Source organism: Ascaphus truei, unplaced genomic scaffold (assembly GCF_040206685.1).
Source record: "Ascaphus truei isolate aAscTru1 unplaced genomic scaffold, aAscTru1.hap1 HAP1_SCAFFOLD_724, whole genome shotgun sequence".
Classification (NCBI taxonomy): Eukaryota; Metazoa; Chordata; class Amphibia; order Anura; family Ascaphidae; genus Ascaphus; species Ascaphus truei.
The window spans coordinates 152,586-160,335 of NW_027457058.1; the positions used below are offsets into that span (position 1 = coordinate 152,586).

The 7,750-nt window shown below is 44.6% G+C and overlaps 1 long non-coding RNA gene across 1 annotated transcript; it reads right to left on the minus strand.

Moving 5' to 3' along the window:
- Nucleotides 1-2,111: 2,111 nt before the first annotated feature.
- LOC142486065 (uncharacterized) lies at nt 2,112-7,120 on the minus strand. Its single transcript, XR_012798774.1, has 4 exons — nt 7,039-7,120; nt 5,697-5,807; nt 3,179-3,298; nt 2,112-2,158 (listed from the first exon to the last, which is right to left on the minus strand). It is a non-coding gene; the product is annotated as an uncharacterized LOC142486065 (long non-coding RNA).
- Between the last annotated feature and the right edge of the window lie 630 nt (nt 7,121-7,750).

Consider the following 7,750-nt stretch of genomic DNA (forward strand, 5'->3'; position numbering starts at 1 on the left):
GATGTGGGTGAGAGTGGGGACTAAGAGATGCAGTAAGGTGTGAGGGGATACGATCTAGAGGGCATGGGTTAATACGCTTAGCAGGGAGGTGGAGACAGAGAGGCAAGAGGCAGAGAGTGGTGCAGGGGTTGAGGAAGAGATGTTGCATGTACCTTATCAGAACATTAAAGAACATCAATTCACACTGGTGCAGAGTTGATGATGAATCCAGTTCACCTCCAATTCAATTTTAACAGAAATGTTTCATTCTTCATTACTGAAAAAAAAGAAAAGTAAAAAACATTTCATTACTATTTTCAAAATGGATTGAATTCCCCCAACAATGACTATGTGTTACCAATATATCCCTCTCAGTCCCACTGCAGCATATACTGTACCAGTGTGGAAGTAGGAAGGTACACAGTACCGGTAAAACAATACGTGCCGGTACTATGCACCATATGAATTATAAGGGGATGTAAATCTCCCAGTCTCTCTCCATATCCGCAACAGAGCGGGCTCCGGTCAGTGGCATGGATGCCCATATATGGGTATGCTCATATTTGGGCATCCCATGTCACTGACCGGAGCCGGCTCTGAGTATAGGGATATATGCGGAGACGCAGAGGTGCAAGGAAATGGGAGGAGGCACGGTGAGAAACAGGGAGAGACCACAGGAAGATAGAGGGCAACAACTTCCACAAGGTACTTGTATGGGTATAATTGTTTGTATTTTGTGCAGAGGGGGTAATTTCAGATAAAATACAATTCTCCACCCTCTACGAAACAATTCCACTTTGTTCAGTAAGCCAGAAAGTCTTGGTCCCATGTGGACTGAATTTAATGCAAATAAGGTCCTTAATACACAAGTAAAGAATAAAGTTACTTATTCTCTACTGTAAGAAGTGCCACATTGCCCACTATTTGGGTCCTGTGCCCAGATTGTGACCATGCATGGCAGAGGTGAGATTCCCCCAACTCCAATTTGCTACACTCTCCAAGAGAGATAATTGTGATCAGAGGTGGAACTAGGGGAGGGTGTGAGCAGGGTCACTGCCCAGGGAGTAACCTGACTGGGGGCACGGAAATCTCATTTAGTGCATACACTACCGACACACTTTATTGAAGTGTGGTCGGTACCACAAGCCGGGAAATCTCCCGGCTTGCTAGTGGCCGCCCCTCGGCGTGCCGCGCGTCATAGACGCGCGGTCACGCGTCATCGGGAGCGTGCGCCCGCTGCACGCATGTCCAGGGGCTCCCCGAGGGAGCCCTGGTGTCCCGCGATCGCGGGACAGCGGCAGGGGGTTCCGGGGGACCCGGCGGACCCGGCAGCGGTAGGGAGAGCGCCCCGATCGGAGGGCGCTCTTCCGCTGCTTCGGCGTGCGCCCGTCACACTCGGGCGCGCGCCAGGCTACTGCTGCGGCACAGAACGGGCAAATGCTCGAATAAACTGTGCCGCAGCAGTATGTTGCGGCACTGCATTGATTGACCGGTCAATCTGCACTGCTGCCTGTCACAGTGACATCCTGATCGGGCACTGTGATCAGCTATAGCACTGACCCAGGTGAGATAGTTCAGCACTTTACAAGGAGGGAACAGATGTTGTGGGTGACAGATGCTGGAGGTAGGCCAAGACTGTTGGCCAGAGTAACGTGGAGATTTACTGCACTCTGCATGCCCATCCTCTCCCTGACATCAGGGGAAGGAAGTGGCCCTGGGGTGTGTGTAGGTATGCCAGATGTCAGTGTATGCATAAGTAAGTATGCCTGTGTAGTGGGAGGTGTAGGGGCGTTAAGCTGGAGGACTTAAAACAGGCACAAAAGCACATAGATACCTCTGATTATACCGCACCAAATGCTGATAATATCATGCTGTAGCTGCACTTTACAGAAGATGATGCAGATGTCATCATTGGTTGGTGGGTTCATTAAATCAATCCATCATATCATAACCACACTGTGCATATGATGTACTGAATCAGTAACACCAGGAAGACATCTCCATGTTAGGAGTAGAGTTGAAGTTAACAGAATATGTCCAGCACTGTGGTGTGTAGCCCATAAATAATAATTGTGCACATTACCAGAACAACATACTGTCAACTGCAAGATCATTTTGCTGCTTGTAGCGTATGCTCATCCTGTACAGTGTTGTAGTAGATCCGTCTCTTCAGTGTTCACTGCAACAAAAGTAAGACATTGCATTAATATTACAGACGTTTGGGGGCTGAAATCTCACTTCGCTGCGGACAATTTCCCTTTGCATAAGATTCTTGTGATTATGTCAATGATGATCAATAACTGCATCATAACACAGCCGCTCTATACAGAAGATGTACTTGCTCTCATTGGTCATTGAGGTAATACGTCACACAATGTACAGATATAGCAAGGATTATTTCTCCCACTTGTGCATTATGGCATTATGATGGGAAATGTTGTGAGATTCTGCATTATCAGCATCACTGAATCTTTTGGAAATTAAGTGATATTCTATGTTTTAATGCAATATTATGGGTGATCAGCCGGTAAAATAATAATAGCTTGCTGTATCTGTAGCCATGCTCTACCCATGATGTGCTGAACCAATGACTGCAGAGAGATTCAGAGTGCTAAACATGACTGGAACGCATCTCTGAATAATGGGCAGCAAAGCAGTGCAGAATAGGAGGTGAAAGTATTTAAAATGGAAGATCCTTAGCAGCTGTGTGGAGAGTAGACAGTACAGACTGACCAAGTAAATGGTAAAAGGAGTAACTTCAACATTACTTGGCTTTGTTCTCCACATTGAAGCTTTCCTCCTCTTTAAATCACTAATACTGATGCCATGTGTAACCTGTACTGAGAGTTATATAATCTACTGGCCTAGATGAAACCATATGATGCAAACAGGATCCATCCCACTCCAGATTCATAGAATTGAACCACCTCAACCTTTCATAACAATCACATAGAACTGCAGCTGTGCGCTACTGCACATGTTCTTGTTATGAATGGTAGTAGATGTGGTCCTTGGGTCTTTACTTCATACTGTAGCCACCCTCTACTCATGATGTATTGAATCAACGAAAACCTGCATGGTTCAGATCACAGGAAGGGGTAGAGTAGAGATGAAAATATTCAATGTGAAACCCGTAGCAGCCGGATTGTGTGGAGTCAATAAAACGACAAATACTAAATGGTAAATGAGAAATATACACATTGCTTATCTGTCTCTGTGTAGTAATTTTCCTTCTCTTCAACTGTCCTTCAAATTTTCTCTTTTGCAAGAAAAGGAACACATGGCTTCAATATTCACTTCTGTTCTGCAGTCATCCCTCCTGAAATAAAAGTTAAGCATTGCATTGTTATTATGATAATACATACAATAAACCTTGCTCCAAACCATTTGATGCAAAGCAAATCCACCTCCCACCCACAGCTGTGCTCCTTCTAGAGCATGCATGTCAAACTCCAGTCCTCGAGGGTCCCAAACAGGCCAGGTTTTCAGTAGGGATATCCTGAAAACCTGGCCTGTTTGCGGCCCTCGAGGACTGGAGTTTGACATCCTTGTTCTTGAGCTTCTACCACGCAAGTCATCCATGTGAGTGACACTGTACTGCAGTCCTGGTCTGCACACAATCTACTGAATCAATGACATCACACTGTAAAGGCAATCTACAAGATGTATTAGTTGTCCACACTTCCGAAATGTTACTTTTATGTCCAAATCACTTATTCCCATGACCTGATATTTGTATTTGTTATTTATAGGATTGTCACAAAGAGTTGATGAGGTCACCAAATGATAGTATGTAGAGAGAAAGAGAGATCTCAGAACAGAGCCCTGATGTATACCCACAGACAGATCAATAGAAGACGAAGACATGTTAGCAACAGAGATGGAGAATGTGTGACAGGAAAGTTATGATGAAAACCAGGATAGAACTGTGTTACGGATACCAAGAGAGAGTTTAGAATATGAAGGAGGAGAGTGATTGAGAGCATCAAACGCAGCAGATAGATCAAGTAGGATTAGTAGGGAAAAGTGACCTTGGGAATTTGCTTTAAGCACAGTCTGTAGAACGAGCTGTACGAAAGGCAGGTTGTAAAGGATCCAGGAGGGAATGTGATTTAAGAATGTTGACATTCTAGCAATTAGGAGACAAACAGCAGGAGGGATACAGGGCGGTAGTTAGTAAGGCACATAGGGTGTAGGTTGTTTCTGAGAAAAGGGTGACCACTACAGGCTTAAAGTAAGAGGGTAAAGAGCCAGAGAATAGGGAGGAATTGAAGATGTGGGTGAGAGTGGGGACTAAGAGATGCAGTAAGGTGTGAGGGGATACGATCTAGAGGGCATGTGGTAGAGGGAGAAGAGAAGATGATTTGCTTCCAGCTCTGTAAGAGAAGAAAAAGAGTCAAATGCAGAAGGAGAATTAGGTAGAAGGAGAGAAGGGGGAAGGGACAGAAGGAATCTCCTTGTGGGTGGCATCCACCTTGCCTCTGAAGTAGTCAAATGCTTGAGGAGAAGTGAAGGAAGGATGGCAAGTGTGAGGAGAAGGTTAGTGGAGGGAGTCAAATACAGGGAAAAAAAGACAGTGTAAATTAAATTTGAGTGTTGATGAATGTGAAAAAAAAGTAGTGTGGTTTGGCCCCAGAGAGCAGCTTTATACAGGACTGGAGACATTTTTACTGTAGAAAAATCAAATATCAATTGTGTGATTTCCTTCATAGGCATTAAGAACAGCGAGTGGAAGTGTGATGAACATGTTTGGGAATTTAGCCAAGGGTGTGGGCTAGAGGGACAAGTGTGTCAGAGCCTAGAGGGGGCATATAGATAGGAGGATAGCATTGTAAGAGTTAATAAGATTGTTAGTTTAAGCGGAAAGAGAGAGAGAGCAGAGAGGTTAGAGTAGATGTCAGAGGAGAGTTTAATTAAGCAGAGGCAAATCAGTGGGACAGGTAAGATGGGGTGAGGGGAATGACTGATTGTGAATGATGAGAGCAGAAGAGGTCATGTACAACTAGAGCCTTGTTAGTCAGAGAACGGACATTCCAGATGGCATAGGAGAAGGGAAGAGAAAAGTAAGGAAAGGAATGTGGATTACATTAGATAGGTTAACACTCTTAGCAGGGAGGCAGAGGCAGGGAGGCCCGATGTGTATATGAGCAGGTTCAAGATTATAAGAGATATCCCACACATCAGCAAACATAGAAGGAGACACAGAGATAGGTGTAGAGAGAGACAGAGATAGCTCTATGTAGAGAGAGAGGGACGTAGAGAGAATGAGACAGATAGGCGCAGAGAGAGGGGGCGCAGAGAGAGGAGGCGCCAAAAGAGGGGGCGCAGAGAGAGGGGGCACAGAGAATAGGATATTAAAGAGTGCTTTTCATTGAGCAGTGCAGAAATAGCTGCAATAGAGGTCTGTACAAATGGTGCAGTGTGTAGACACATGCAAAGGTAGGGGAAGGAAAGAGGAGAACATGTGGATAAAAGCAGGAGTGTGGAAGTTAGAGAAATTAGAAAAGTTTAACAGAGGAGTGAGGAAACAGCCAGCAGAAAGAACAAGAGAGAGGTTACATTGGGATGACGTTCTGTGGTAAAGAGAAAATGCTAGGAGAGAGCTTTCAAATATTAGAGGACATGAATTGAGGGAGCAAATGTATAAATCAAAACCTGAGGGGGAGGTATAGCACGAAAGCTTGCACAGCAGATTATAGTCTTAATGTTGCGTGTACCTGTCAGGGTATTCAAGAAGTTAAATTCTCACAAGTGCAGAGTTCATGATGAAATGCTGAATCTAGTCCCCCTCCAATTTAATTTTAATATAACTTTTCCATTCTTCATTACTGCAAAAAGCAAACAAAACAAAACCACATTGCATTACTATTTTCAAAATGGATTGAATGGCATATTCAACAGTGACTGTGTGATGCCAATATTCCCCACTCACTCGTAGTGAAGCACATATTGTACTAGTGTTGAAAGTAGGCCGGTAGAGTCAGGTACGCAGTACTGATAAAACAATAAGTGCCCGTCGTAAGTACCAGCTCCGCAACAGTGCGGGCATCACATTAGTGACGTGGATGAACATATATGGATAAGCCCATATTAAGGCATCACGTGACCAGAGCCGTCACTGACTGGGTATACGTAAAGACGCAGGGAGATGCAAGGAAAGGGAGGGAGAGAGACAGGGAGAAGATGTGAAACGGAGGAAGGCACGGATGGAGGGAGTTCTTCCGAGCTTCTGCGGGCCTCTCTCTTTCACTGGTGCATGCCGGGAGCTGGTCCCAACATCCACAAAGTGTGTGTGTATTATTGGTTGTATTTTATGGGGGTAGGAGGGTAGTGTGTATATTGTGTGTGTGGGAGTATTATATTGTGTGTAGAGGTGCAGAGGAGAGTACTAGATTGTGTATCTTGTGTAAGGGTGTTGTGTATATTGTGTTTGGAGCTATAATATTATTGGGGAGATTAGTATTGAGGAGGTATTATAGTGTGTATTGTGGGGAGTATTAGTGTGTGTATTGTTTGTGGGTGACAGATGCTGGGGGTATGCAGCAATCCCTGCACTGAGGTCCGAGGCGGCTCTGCATCGCTCGCACGCACTGTGGATGACCAAGCATGTGCCCATGATAATCATGGCCTTAGAGGGATGAGTGTGTCAGAGCCTAGAAGGGGCATATATATGATGGAGGAGGGAGGAGGAGGAGGGAGGAGGAGGAGATGATAGCATTGTAAAAGTTAACAAGATAGTTAGTTTAAGCAGAAAGTGAGGAGAGGTTAGAGATAAGGGTAGATGTCAGAGGAGAGAGTTCAATTAAGCTGAGGTATCGAGTAGGACAGGGGTGAGGGGAATGAGAGGTGGTGGATGATGAGAGCAGAAGAGGTCATGTACAAATAGACCTTGTTAGTCAGAGAGCAGTCATTCCAGAGGGCACGTGAGAAGTGAAGAGTAAAGTGAGACATGGAATGTGGATTACATTAGATGGGTTAATACGCTTAGCAGGGAGGTGGAGAGAGAGAGGCAAGAGGCAGAGAGTGGTGCAGGGGTTGAGGAAGAGATGTTGCATGTACCTTATCAGAACATTAAAGAACATCAATTCACACTGGTGCAGAGTTGATGATGAATCCAGTTCACCTCCAATTCAATTTTAACAGAAATGTTTCATTCTTCATTACTGAAAAAAAAGAAAAGTAAAAAACATTTCATTACTATTTTCAAAATGGATTGAATTCCCCCAACAATGACTATGTGTTACCAATATATCCCTCTCAGTCCCACTGCAGCATATACTGTACCAGTGTGAAAGTAGGAAGGTACACAGTACCGGTAAAACAATACGTGCCGGTACTATGCACCATATGAATTATAAGGGGATGTAAATCTCCCAGTCTCTCTCCATATCCGCAACAGAGCGGGCTCCGGTCAGTGGCATGGATGCCCATATATGGGTATGCTCATATTTGGGCATCCCATGTCACTGACCGGAGCCGGCTCTGAGTATAGGGATATATGCGGAGACGCAGAGGTGCAAGGAAATGGGAGGAGGCACGGTGAGAAACAGGGAGAGACCACAGGAAGATAGAGGGCAACAACTTCCACAAGGTACTTGTATGGGTATAATTGTTTGTATTTTGTGCAGAGGGGGTAATTTCAGATAAAATACAATTCTCCACCCTCTACGAAACAATTCCACTTTGTTCAGTAAGCCAGAAAGTCTTGGTCCCATGTGGACTGAATTTAATGCAAATAAGGTCCTTAATACACAAGTAAAGAATAAAGTTA